This window comes from Elephas maximus, chromosome 13, assembly GCF_024166365.1.
Source record: "Elephas maximus indicus isolate mEleMax1 chromosome 13, mEleMax1 primary haplotype, whole genome shotgun sequence".
Taxonomy (NCBI): domain Eukaryota; kingdom Metazoa; phylum Chordata; class Mammalia; order Proboscidea; family Elephantidae; genus Elephas; species Elephas maximus.
Window position 1 is genome coordinate 43,288,522 of NC_064831.1, and position 12,930 is coordinate 43,301,451.

Here is a 12,930-nt window from a genome sequence, read left to right on the forward strand (position 1 = left end):
CCTAACCGACGTTTTATACGAACTGTACCTAACTGTTCCGACTTACATACAAATTTGACTTGAAGACAGATTTAGAAATGAAACTTCTTTGCAATCCAGGAACTGCCTGTATAACAGAACAAAATGTTGTCTGGTCCTGTGACATCTTCATGATCTTTGATACGTGTGAACACATTGCTGAGGCTATTATGTAAAGCATAACATAATTTACGTGACCCCTGACCATCTCCTATTTTAGAGGACCAGTTTGCATGGAAAGCTTGTGCTGGAACCTTCTTTTACGAGTATGTGTTTGTCTATATAGCAGTACGGCTGATTTCCATAATGCCCATGGATGAAATCAGGCTTTCTGATGAATGTGGTATAAGGGCAAGACTCTGGAGTTCAGCCAAAGCCAGGCTAGACTCTCAACTCTTCCAACCATTGGTTTTGAGAAACAGGGTGTAGCAGGCAGAATTATGACCTCCTCCAACAATGTCTCACTCTATTTCCAGAACCTGTGAATATGATATCACTCCTATGGCTGTGTTATGTTAAACCCAAAACCCATAGTCATCAAGTTGATCTGACTCATAGTGACCCTATAGGACAGAGGAGAGCTGCCCCATAGGGTTTCCAAGGAGCAGCTGGTGGATTCAAACTGCTGACCTTTTGGTTAGCAGCCAAACTCTCAACCACTGCATCACTAGGGCTTCTGTGTTACGTTATACAGCACAAAAAAAACAAATATATTGCCATCAAGTGGATTCTGACTCACAGGGACCCCATAGGACAGAGTAGAACTGCCCCACAGGGTTTCCAAAGAGTGGCTGGTGAACTCAAACTGCCAGCCTTTTGGTTATCAGCTGAATTCTTAACCACTGCGCCACCAGGGTTATACGGCACAGTTGACTTTAAAACAGTGAAATTATCTGGAGGGGGTAAGAAGCAGAAGTTAATCTAATCCCATGAACTCTTAAAAGCAGAGAACATTCTGGCTTGGGGCAAAAGAAGAAGTCAGATAGATCTGAATCCTGAGGAGGGTCTAGACATGCCATTGCTGGTCTGAAGGTGGAAAGGGCCACACGGGAAGGAATATGGGAAGTTTCTAGGAGCAGTGAGCGACCCCTGGCTGACAGCCAATACAGAAATAGGGACCTCAGTCATACAACTGCAAGGAACTGAATTCTGCCAACAACCTGAATGAGCTCAGAAGTGGATTCTTTCCAGAGTCACCAGTTAAGAACCCTAAATAGATAATCCTGTTGATCTCACCTGGACTTCTGACACACAGACCTGCGAGGTAATTTATGGATAATATTTTAAGTTCTGTTGGTGCAGTAATTAAGAGCTCGGCTGCTAGCCAAAAGGTTGGCAGTTAAAATCCATCACCTGCTCCTTGAAAACCCTATGGGGCAGTTCTACGCTTTCCTATAGGGTCACCATAAGTCAAAATCAACTCAACAGCAATGGGTTTGGATTTTGGGTATTTTAAGTCACTAGGTTTGTGAAAACTTTTTACACAGCAATAGAAACTAATACATAGAGTAATTGTTCTAACTTCTGATGAAAACCAGATAATAATACAAATCACTTATGCTTATAAAAAGGAGTACATGATACTACATATGCAAAGTGGCTAGCTCAGTATTTAGAACACTGTAAGGTGTCAATTACTATACTTTTAAATCCTTTATTTTATGAAATTTCAGAGATTTCTGACACATTTTATTAGTTAATCTTGCTGATAGCCCTTGCAAGGCTGATATTCCCTGTCTGGTTATTACTTCTGTCTAGATTTCCCTACAGTCTCTTGAACAGACTTACAATTTACTATAAATTAATAAAGTTTCATGTGAGACATCAAAATAATATAATCAGATGACTCCACAAAGCCCATGTGAAAATCAGTCTTGTTAATTTACATTTGCATCCTACACATGCTGCAGTTCAGGTAAGCATTTATGAAAGGACTAGAAATCGTTCAGAAGCACTGAGATCCTGGTAAGTAACCAAAGGTCGTGAGTGCTGCACGTTGTGGTTCTGCTATTACAATAAAGGACAACTGAAGATTATCGGAAATCTCTATGTATCTAATGTCAACTTTAGCTAAATTTTCTAAATTTCAGGATCCAGACATAAAAGATCAACTACTTTGTTCACAAATGTTCAATTCACTTACATTGTTTAGCTGGTCCAAATAATTCTTAGTGATGAAAGTACACAATTCTAATTCAAAAAGAAAGACCAGACTTGCTGGCCTGACAGAGACTGGAGAAACTCTGAGAGTATGGCCCCCAGACACCCTTTCAGCTCAGTAATGAAGTCACTCCTGAGGTTCACTCCTCAGCCAAAGATTGGACAGGTCCATAAAACAAAATGAGACTAAAGGGGCACACCAGCCCAGGGGCAAGGACTAGAAGGCAGGAGGGGACAGGGATGCTGGTAACAGGGAAGCCAAGACTGAGAAGAGAATGTTGACATGGGGTTGTTAACTAATGTCATAAAACAATTATATATTAACATAAAACATAAAAACAATATGTGTACTAACTGTTTAATGAGAAACTAGTTTGGTCTGTAAAGCTTCATCTAAAGTACAATAAAAAAAAGTACAAATGTGGGCTGAGAGAAAAGGACAGATCATTAATTATGCTGGAATATTAAGTATGGCATAAGAAACTAGAATGTTTTTGGAGGAGACAAACCATAAAATGAGGTTTAAAAGAGACTGAAACCTATACTTCTGTCAGGATGAGTAGTTTTATACCTAAGATAACTTGGACATAAGTTAGGAAAAAGTGGCCAAGTACATAATGTGAGTTGAAATATATTGTGAGATGGAAATAAACTCATTATCTCTTATGTCGGTTGTAAGACTCAGATGTAGTAAAAGAAAAGACATCTAATAGTGAAGAGCTCTGAGGACAGGAGGGCAATAGGTTATTATTTTATGGAGGATGAAGGGAAGCCATAGAAAGATTGTAGAAGCGGAAAGACATGGACAAAGCAGGAAGTAGGGTGATGAGATAGGATGCTGGGTTAGTTACCTAGTGCTGCTGTAACACAAATATCACCAGTGGGTTTTTTTTTTTTTTTAATTTTCTCCCCCCCTTTTTTTTTTATTGTGCTTTAAGTGAAAGTTTACAATTCAAGTTAGTTTCTCATACAAAAATTTATACACACATTGTTATGTAACCTTAGCTGTTCTCTCTATACTATGACAGCACACTCTGCCTTTCCATCCCAGATTTTCCCTGTCCATCCAACCAGCTCCTGTCTCTTTTTGCCTTCTTTCTTACCTCTGGACAGGAGCCGTCCATTTAGTCTCATGTATCTACTTGAGCTAAGAAGCACTCTCTTCAGGACTCCAGTCTAATCTTTGTCTGAAGAGTTGGCTTCGGGAATGGTTTCAGTTCTGGGCTAAGAGAGTCAGGGGGCTATGTCTTCCGGGCTCCCTTCAGTCTCAGTCAAACCATTAAGTCTGGTGTTTTTACTAGAATTTGAATCCTGCACCCCACTTTTCTCCTGCCCCATCAGGGATGTCTGTTATGTTCCCTGTCCGGGTGGTCATTGGTGGTAGCAAGACATCATCTAGTTCTTCTGGTCTCAGACTGATGGAATCTCTGGTTTATGTAGTCCTTTCTGTCTCTTGGGCTAATATCTTCCTAGGGTCTTTGGTGTTCTTCATTCTCCTCTGCTCCAGGTAGGTTGGGACAAATTGATGCATCTTACATGGCCGCTTGCTAGTTTTTAAGACCCCAGATGCCACTGACCAAAGTGGGATGCAGAACATTTTCTTAAAAACTTTATTATGCCATTTGACCTAGAAGTCCCCTGAAAGCATGGTCCCCAGACCCCTGTCCCTGCTACTCTGTCCCTTGAAGTGTTTGGTTGTGTTCAGGAAACTTCTTAGCTTTTAGCTTAGTCCAGTTGTGCTGACTGCCTGTGTATTGTCTTTTGTCCTTCCCTTCACCTAAGATAATTCATATCTTTTTTATTTAGTTAGTGAATACCCCTCTCCCTCCCTCTCCACCCTCATAATCATCAAAGAATGTTTTCTTCTGTGTTTAAATCTTTTCTTGAGTTCTTATGATAGTGGCTCACACACTATTTGTCCTTTTGTGACTAATTTCACTCAGCATAATCCCTTCCAGATTCATCCATGTTATGTTTCACAGATTCATCCTTGTTCTTTATCTTTTCGTGGTATTCCATTGTATGAAAACACTATAATTTGTTCATCCATTCATCCATCGATGGGTGTCTAGGTTGTTTCTATCTTTTTTCTACAGTGAACAGTGCTGCTATGAACATCGGTGTGGATATATCTGTTCGTGTGATGGCTCTTATTTCTCTAGGTTGTATTCCAAGGAGTGGGATTGCTGGATCCTATGGTACTTCTATTTCTAGCTTTTTAAGGAAGCACCAATGGATTTCCAAAGTGCTTGTACCAATTTACATTCCCACCAGCAGTGTACAAGTGTTCAGTCTCTCCACAACCTGACCAACATTTATTAGTTTGTGTTTTTTTGATTTATGCTAAGCCTAAAAAAAAAAAAAAAATTTTTTTTTTTTTTTTTTTTTTTTTATTAGGGTGAGATGGTATCTCATTGTAGTTTTGGTTTGCATTTCTCTAATGGCTAAAGATTGTGAGCATTTCCTCAAGTATCTGGTAGCTGCCTGAATGTCTTCTTTGGTGAAGTGCCTGTTTATATCCTTTACCCATTTTTTAATTGGGTTGTCTTTTCATGGTTGAGGTTTTGCAGTATCTTACAGATTTTAGAGATTAGATGCTGATTAGATTTGTTGTAGCCAAATTTTTTTTCCCAGTCTGTAGGTTGTAAACTCTTTGGATGAAGTCTTTGGATAAGCATAAGTGTTTGATTTTTAGGAGCTCCCAGTTGTCTAATTTCTCTTCTGGTGTTTGTGCATTATTAGTAATGTTTTATATTCTCTTTATGCCACCTATCAGGGCTCCTAGTGTTGTCCCTGTTTTTTCTTCTATGATCTTTATCGTTTTAGATTCTATATTTATGCCTTTGATCCGTTTTGAGCTAGTTTTTGTGCATGGCATGAGGTATGGGTCTTGTTTCATTTTTTTGCAGATGGTTATCCAGTTATGCTGGCACCATTTGTTAAAGAGGCTGTCTTTTCCCCCATTAATGGACTTTGGGCCTTTGGCAAATATCAGCTGCTCAGAGGTGGATGAATTTACATCTGGATTCTCAATTCTGCTCCATTGGTCTATGTATATGTTGTCATACCAGTACCAAGCTGTTTTGACTACTGTGGCGGTATAAAAAAAAAAAAAAAAAACAGGTTCTAAAATCAGGTAGTATGAGACCTCCCACTTTGCTGTTCTTCTTCTGTAATGCTTTACGTATCTGGGACGCCTTCCCTTTCCATATGAAATTGGTGATTTGTTTCTCCATCTCATTAAAAAAATACTATTGGAATTTGGATTGGGATTGCATTTTATGTGTAGATCACTTTGGGTAGAATAGACATTTTCACAATGTTCAGTCTTCCTGTCATGAGCAAGGTGTATTTTTCCACTTGTGTAGGTCTCTTTTGGTTTCTTGCAATAGTGTCTTGTAGTTTTCTTTGTATAGGTCTTTTACGTCTCTGGTTAGATTTATTTCTAAGCATTTTATCTTCTTGGCAGCTATTGTAAATGATACTGATTTGGTGATTTCCTCTTTGACGTTCTCTTTGTTGGGGTAGAGGAATACAACTGATTTTTGTATGTTTACCTTTATACTGATACTTCGCTGAACTCTTCAATTAGTTCCAGTAGTGTTCTTGTGAATTCTTTAGGGTTTTCTGTGTATAAGATCATATCATCTTCAAATAGAGGTACTTTCACTTCTTTTTTGCCAATTTGGATGCCCTTTATTTCTTTTTTCTAGCCTTATTGCTCTGGCTAGGACCTCTAGCACAATTCTGAATCAGAGTGGTGATAAAGGGCATCTTTGTCTGGGTTCCGTTCTCGAGGGGAATGCTTTCAGGCTCTCTCCATTTAGGATCATGTTGGCTGTTGGCTTTGTATAAATGCCCTTTATTGTGTTGAGGAATTTCCCTTCTATTCCTATTTTGCTGAGAATTTTTTTCATGAATGGGTGTTGAACTTTGTCAAATGCCTTTTCTACATCAATTGATAAGATCATGTGGTTCTTGTCTTTTGTTTTATTTATGTGATGGATTACATTGATTGTTTTTCTAACGTTGAACCGTTCCTGTATACCTGATATGAAGCCTACTTGGTCATGGTGAATTATTTTTTTGATATGTTGTGGAATTCTATTGGCTAGAATTTTGTGGAGGATTTTTACATCTAAGTTCATGAGGGATATTTGTCTGGAACTTTCTTTTTTTGTGGTGTCTTTACCTGTTTTTGGTATAAGGGTTATACTGGCTTCATGGAATGAGTTTGGGAGTATTCTATCCTTTTCTATATTCTGAAATGCCTTTAGTAGTAGTGGTGTTAACTCTTCTCTGAAAGTTTGGTAGAATCCTCCAGTGAAACTGTCAGGACCAGGGCTTTTTGTTGTTGTTGTTGTTAGGAGCTTTTTAATTACCTTTTCGATCTCTTCTTTTGTTATAGGTTTATTTAGTTGTTCTACTTCTGTTTGTGTTAGTTCAGTTAATTTGTCCACTTCTTCCAGGTTTTCAAATTTGTTAGAGTAGAATTTTTCATAGTATTCTGTCATGATTCTTTTAATTTCAGTTGAGTCTGTTGTGATAACGTCCATCTCATTTCTTATTCAGGCTATTTGTTTCCTCTCCCTGTTTTTCTTTTGTCAGTTTGGCAAATGGTTTATCAATTTTATTGATCTTTTCAAAGAACCAGCCTTTGGTCTTGTTAACTCTTTCAATCGTTTTTCTATTTCATTTAATTTGGCTCTGATTTTTATTATTTGCTTTCTTTTGGTGCCCAAGGGCTTCTTTTGCTGCTCCCTTTCTCTTTGAGTTGTTGGGTTAATGTTTTGATTTTGGCCCTTTCTTCTTTTTGGATGTGTGCATTTATTGCTATAAATTGACCGTTGAGCACTGTTTTTGCTGTTTCCCAAAGGTTCTGGTAGGATGTGTTTTCATTCTCATTTGATTCTGTGAATTTCTTTATTCATCTTTAATTTCTTCTGTAACCCAGTAGTTTTCGAGCAAGGTGTTGTTCAGTTTTCATGCGTCTGATTTTTTTCCTTGCTTTTTCTGTTATTGATTTCTACTTTCATGGCTTTATGGTCAGAAAAGATGCTTTGTAATATTTCCATGTTTTTGCTTCTGTTAAGGCTTGTTTTATGGCCTAATATGTGGTCTATTCTGGATAATGTTCCATGTGCCTTGGAAAAGAAAGTATACTTGCCTGTTGTTTGGTGCAGGGTTCTTTATATGTCTTTGAGATCAAGTTGGTTGACTGTGGCATTTAGATCTCCTGTGACTTTATTGAGCTTCTTTCTGGGTGTTCTGTCCTTCACTAAGAGTGGTGCGTTGAAGTCTCCTACTATTATTGTGGAGCTATCACTCTTATTGAATGCTATTACAGTTGGTTTTAAGTATTTTGGAGCCCTGTCTTTGGGTGCGTAAATATTTATTATGGTTATGTCCTCCTGGTGTACTGACCCTTTAATCATATAGTGTCCTTCCTTATTCTTTGTGGTGGATTTTGCTTTAAAGTCTGTTTTGTCAGAAATTAATATTGCCACTCCTGTTTTTGATTGCTGTTTGCTTGATATATTTTTTTCCCCATCCTTTGGTTTTTAGTTTGTTTGTGTCTTTAAGTCCAAGATGTGTCTCTTGTAGACAGCATATAGTCAGATCTTGTTTTTTTATCCACTCTGCCACTCTCTGCCTCTTTATTGGTGCATTCAGTCCATGTACACTCAGCGTAATTATTGATAGGTATGAGTTTAGCGGTGTCATTTTGATGTTCTTTTTTGTGTTGTTGACAATTTCTTTGTTCCACTGAATTTTCTGTGCTGAGTCATTTTTCTTTATGTATTTTCTTTTCATCCTTTTCCTTGTCGCTGATTTTGTATTTGTTGAGTCTTTATGTTTTTCACTTTGTTATGAAGACTATTAGTTTCCTTTGTGGTTACTTAATATTTACCCCTGTTTTTCTAAGTTTAAACCAACCTTCAATTTCTTTATATAGTCATGACTTCCTCTCCACATGAAAGATCCATGACTACATTTTTCAGTCCCTCTTTTTTATCTTGTCATCTTTTACATAATGACATCTCTGTTTCATTGTTTTGAGCATTTTAGCTTTGATTTATTTTTGTGATTTCCCTATCTGGGTTGACACCTGCTTGCTTTGTCCTGTGTCCTAGTCTTGGGTTGTTATCTGATGTTACTGATTTTCTAACTTTCGTATTTCTTGTAATTTTGGTTTGGTTTTTGCAAACTCCCTAAACTTCTGTTTATGTGGAAATGTCTCAATTTTGCCTTCATGTTTGAGAGAGAGTTTTGCTAGATATATAATTCTTGGGTGGCAATTTTTTTTTTCCTTCAAGGCTTTATACATGTCATCCCATTGCCTTCTTGCCTGCATGTTTTCTGCCAGGTAGTTGGAGCTTAGTCTTATTGGCTCTCCTTTGTCGATGACTTTTCATTTATCCCTAGCTGCTCTTCAAATTCTCTCTTTATCTTTGGTTTGGTAAGTTTGCTTATATCTTGGTGACTTTCTTTTAGGTTCTATCTTATGTGGGGTTTGATAAGCATCTTGGATAGATATCTTCTCATCTTTCATGATATCAGCAAAGTTTTCCACCAAAAGATCTTCAACAATTCTCTCTGTATTTTCTGTTATCCTCCTTTGTTCTGGTATCCCAATCACTCATAGGTTATTCCTCTTGAAAGAGTCCCACATACTTCTCATGGTTTCATTTTTTTTAATTCTTTTATCTGATTTTTCCTCAAATAAGTTGGTGTCAAATGCTTTATCTTCAATTTCACTAATTCTGACTTCCATTGCCTCAATTTTGCTCCTATGGCTTTCTATTGAGTTGTCTAATGCTGAAATTTTATTGTTAATTTTCTGGATTGTTGTTGGCTATCTCTCTAGGGACTCTTGCAGCCTGTTAAATTTGTCATTATGGTCTTGTATAACCTTCTTGAGTTCCTCTGTTGGAGTCTGTGTGTTCTTTAGCTTGTTTGGCATTTTGCCTGATCTCCTTCCTGAACTCTTGAAGAGTTCTGTATATTAATCTTCTGTATTCTGCCTCTGATAATTCCAGGAAGTTCTCTTCCTCTGAAAAATTTCTTGATTCTTTGTTTTTGGAGCTTGCTGAAGCCATCATGATCTGACTTTTTATGTGATTTGATATTGACTGTTGTCTCCAAGCCATCAATAAGTTATTGTATTTTTTTTATGTTTGCTTACTGTATCCTAGCTTCTTGTTGTTTTTTTTTTTTTTTTTTTTTTTTTATATACCCAAATAGGCTCTCCATGTGAGCTAGTTTGATTATTGGTGCCTTTGAAGCTCTAACATCCTGTCACCAGGTGGTTAGATTTGTTACTAGGTATGTAAGCCCAGGAGTCCATTTACTTTTCTTGTATGCGTTAGCTCCAGTGTCCAGATAGTTGGTCACCAAGTGTGTGGTGCAGGCCCTCATGTACAGTCCTAGACAGGCAGGGTGATTAGAGTAGGCACAGGTATCTGGTTGCAGTAGGGGGTCATGTGCTGAGCTAGACAGGGGGCTGACAGCTGCCCTTAGCATCTGGGAGGAAAGTGTGTCCCTGTTCCCTAGAGTACATAGGTGCGTGGGTTTTCCACCCAGACTATGGGCACCCAATGCTGTTGGCTGTTAGGACTGGGAGGCAGAACTTATTCTTGGGCCCTTCTTGCAGGTGGCTAGGTGGCATGGGTGGAGCCAGCAGCCCTCAGGCCCCTGATGTGGGTAAGGACCCTGCTTAATGGGTGGAGTGGTGTCAAATGTCACAAACCTGCCACTTCTTCATATAGCTGATACAGTGAAGTTAGGCTTCAGGTATATACCCTGTTGCACTGTGCTAATGAGGGCCTACACTGTTGAAATGGGCCACACTTGTCTATGCAGGGGGGAAAGGCATTCAAAGTCTTTGGACTCCTTATGTCTGTGCCGAGGCAAAGGAGCTGTCCCTGCCTCGAGTTCCCAGCTTAGGGGAACTGGCAGATAATTTTTTCCTGTTTGTTAATTTGTTCCCTCTCCCACACCAATACAATGGCTCAGGACACTGACAGGCCCTACTTCCAGCCTAGAGGAAGCAGCAAGTGGCAATCACTGAAGCAGGTCTGGGACCCATTATGGAGCAAAGAGCAGGGAGAGAGGTTCTTCCCGAATGGGGTGTTTTCTGATCCAGGTGGTAGGTTAAAAGCATATACTTATCTTTTGCTGATTGAGGGCCTCTTCTCATTGGTTCTGTAGGGTTGAGCAGACTCTCTGTTGCTCAGTCTCTACTGATGTGGAAAACCCATTCCAAACACCACTGCTTGCCTCACCACACTCGTCAGGTGATCTGGCCTGCAGTTTGCTGGGTCCCACCGGGTCAAGTCTAGCAATTCCTTGTTGCTTCTGAACCATCTTTCCCTTCCCCTGCCACTCAATCTGATTCCTCAACTTTGCCTTTGATGTTCAGAGCTCCTAGATCGTCACATATAATCAATTCACTTGTTTTTTCATGTCTTTGTTGTAAGAGGGACCACTGGAATGTCTGACTAAGCCACCATCTTGGCCCCACCTCACAAGTGAGTGGTTTTAAAGAGCAGAAATTTAGTTTCTCACAGTTTTGGAAACTAAAAGTCCAAATTGGGGTCTCAACCATGTTAATTCCTTCCTCATCTATAATCCTGGGCATTCCTTGGAGATCCTTGGCTTGTAGACAATCTTCATATGGTGTCCGTATTCTCCTGAGTGTACCTCTGTTTCTATTTTGGCCCTTTTATAACTCAGAAGTGATTAGGTTTAGGAGCCACCCTACACTGGTGTGACTTCATTAACATAATAAAAGTCCATATTAACATTAAAGACTATGTTGGCAGATAGGATCACACCTGCAGATACAAGAGATAGAATTTCAACACATATTTTTTTGGGAGGGCACAATTCAACCTATAACAGATGCCAAAGGCTAAGGGGCCAAAGAGATGGCAACATGTTCTCTGTAGAGCCCACAGAAGAAATTCCACTAGCAAATTCAGGCAATGTGGTGGGAAAAATAGGGACTAGGCTGGTTTGTGACAAAACATGTACAGAGTAAATACAAGCATGATTAAAGAATGTCTCTGGCTTTGACTGCTATATGCATGACTGATGATGACAGGGAAATTGAACAATGCTCAAGTCATATTTGACAGCCTACCTGAATTTGTGTATGAAAATTCTAAGGTCTCTTTTGAGGGACATAATCAAGAAGAACTTAGAATATGAATACTTACAATATAGACTCCAAGAGACTTTTTTTTCCAGCTAAGTTTTTTTTTTTTTTTTTTAAGATTCATGAAAATATCCAGTGGGATATGTAAAAATATAATTAGGGCTTAAAGATGTATGCATATGTAAAATTGCTGATCTTGTTAATCTGTTCCTTTTCTCTTCATTATTAGAATTGTTCTCAGTTCCTTACCCTATAGCCATGAAATTGTGCCCAAATATAATTATCAGCTCTGCCAGTGTAATCACTGTCAATTAAGATGCAACATTTGTTTCAGCAAACACTGTCTTAATCAACCTCCGTTTCGTCAACTTGCAGAATCTACCATCACCACATACATTATGCCCAAGGCACACTCACAGACAGTAGGCAACTCTTATGGCAGCAGTGCACCACTGCTCTCACTAGCTGAGGTCCATGCTTGCCAAGAATAACTAGTGTTTGTTCTCAAACATGTTTATGCTAATTCCTTTCTTGTTGTAATTAAATATTACATAAGCCTAAGCTCTGGTAGCATAGTGGTTAAGAGCTCAGGCTGCTAGCCAAAAGGACATCAGTTCAAATCCACCAGGTGGAAACCCTATGGGGCAGTTCTACTCTGTCCTATATGGTCGCTATGAGTTGGAATAGACTCGGTGACAATGGGTTTGGTTTTTTTGTTATTACATAAGCCAGTGAAATATGAATACGCAAAGAAAGAGAATTGATTCTCCAAAATAAAGATGTAATTTAGGCAACATACACATACACACACATACATATATATTATGTATCTTAGAATGGATAAATATATATACATTATATATATATCATATATTACATGTTATATATGTATATATATTATAGATACCAAACCAAAACCCAAACTCGTTACCATTGAGTTGATTCCAATTGATAACAACCCTATAGCAACTCTATATGAACTAGTAAATCTGTATATAGAATGAGCAAAATATTGGGAAGAATTTTGAAAATTGAGATTCTGTACTCAGATTACTTCCCAAGAGTCTTTAAGTTCTCACTATAACTAAAGGTTAAATTATAGGGAATAAGGCAGTATACACTATGGGCGAGTTTTATATGAGACAACCTGGAAATCCAATCAGAAAATGTTACAAGATCACCATATGCTTCTCCACTTTTTCAATGTCAAACAACTCTGAGTACTGATCTAGAAAAGAAGGTTTCTACTGTATTTCTATTTGAATGAAAAAAAAAAGGAAAAAGAGGAATTTTATGCAGTCTACCCCAAATTGATTTATTAAACAAATACCAGTTACCCACTACAATGCTCTGACTATTGTGGCAGGAGCTGAAGACACGACCATGAGCAAGTTCAACATTATACCTGCCCTCACTGAGTTTACACTCCAGTGAGGAAGACAGACAAACCACAGCAATTACATAATCCTAGAAAGTGTCATGGATTAAATTGTGTCCCCCAAAAATATTTGTCAACTTGGCTAGGTCATGATTCCCAGTATTGTATGATTGTCTACCGTTTTGTCATGTGATGTGATTTCCCCATGTGTTGT

General features: G+C 38.4%; 1 protein-coding gene across 9 annotated transcripts in view; it reads right to left on the minus strand.

The window, feature by feature from the left end:
- IL15 (interleukin 15) overlaps positions 1–12,930 on the minus strand; it is an 87,248-nt gene that overhangs the window by 39,133 nt on the left and 35,185 nt on the right. The window lies entirely within an intron of this gene.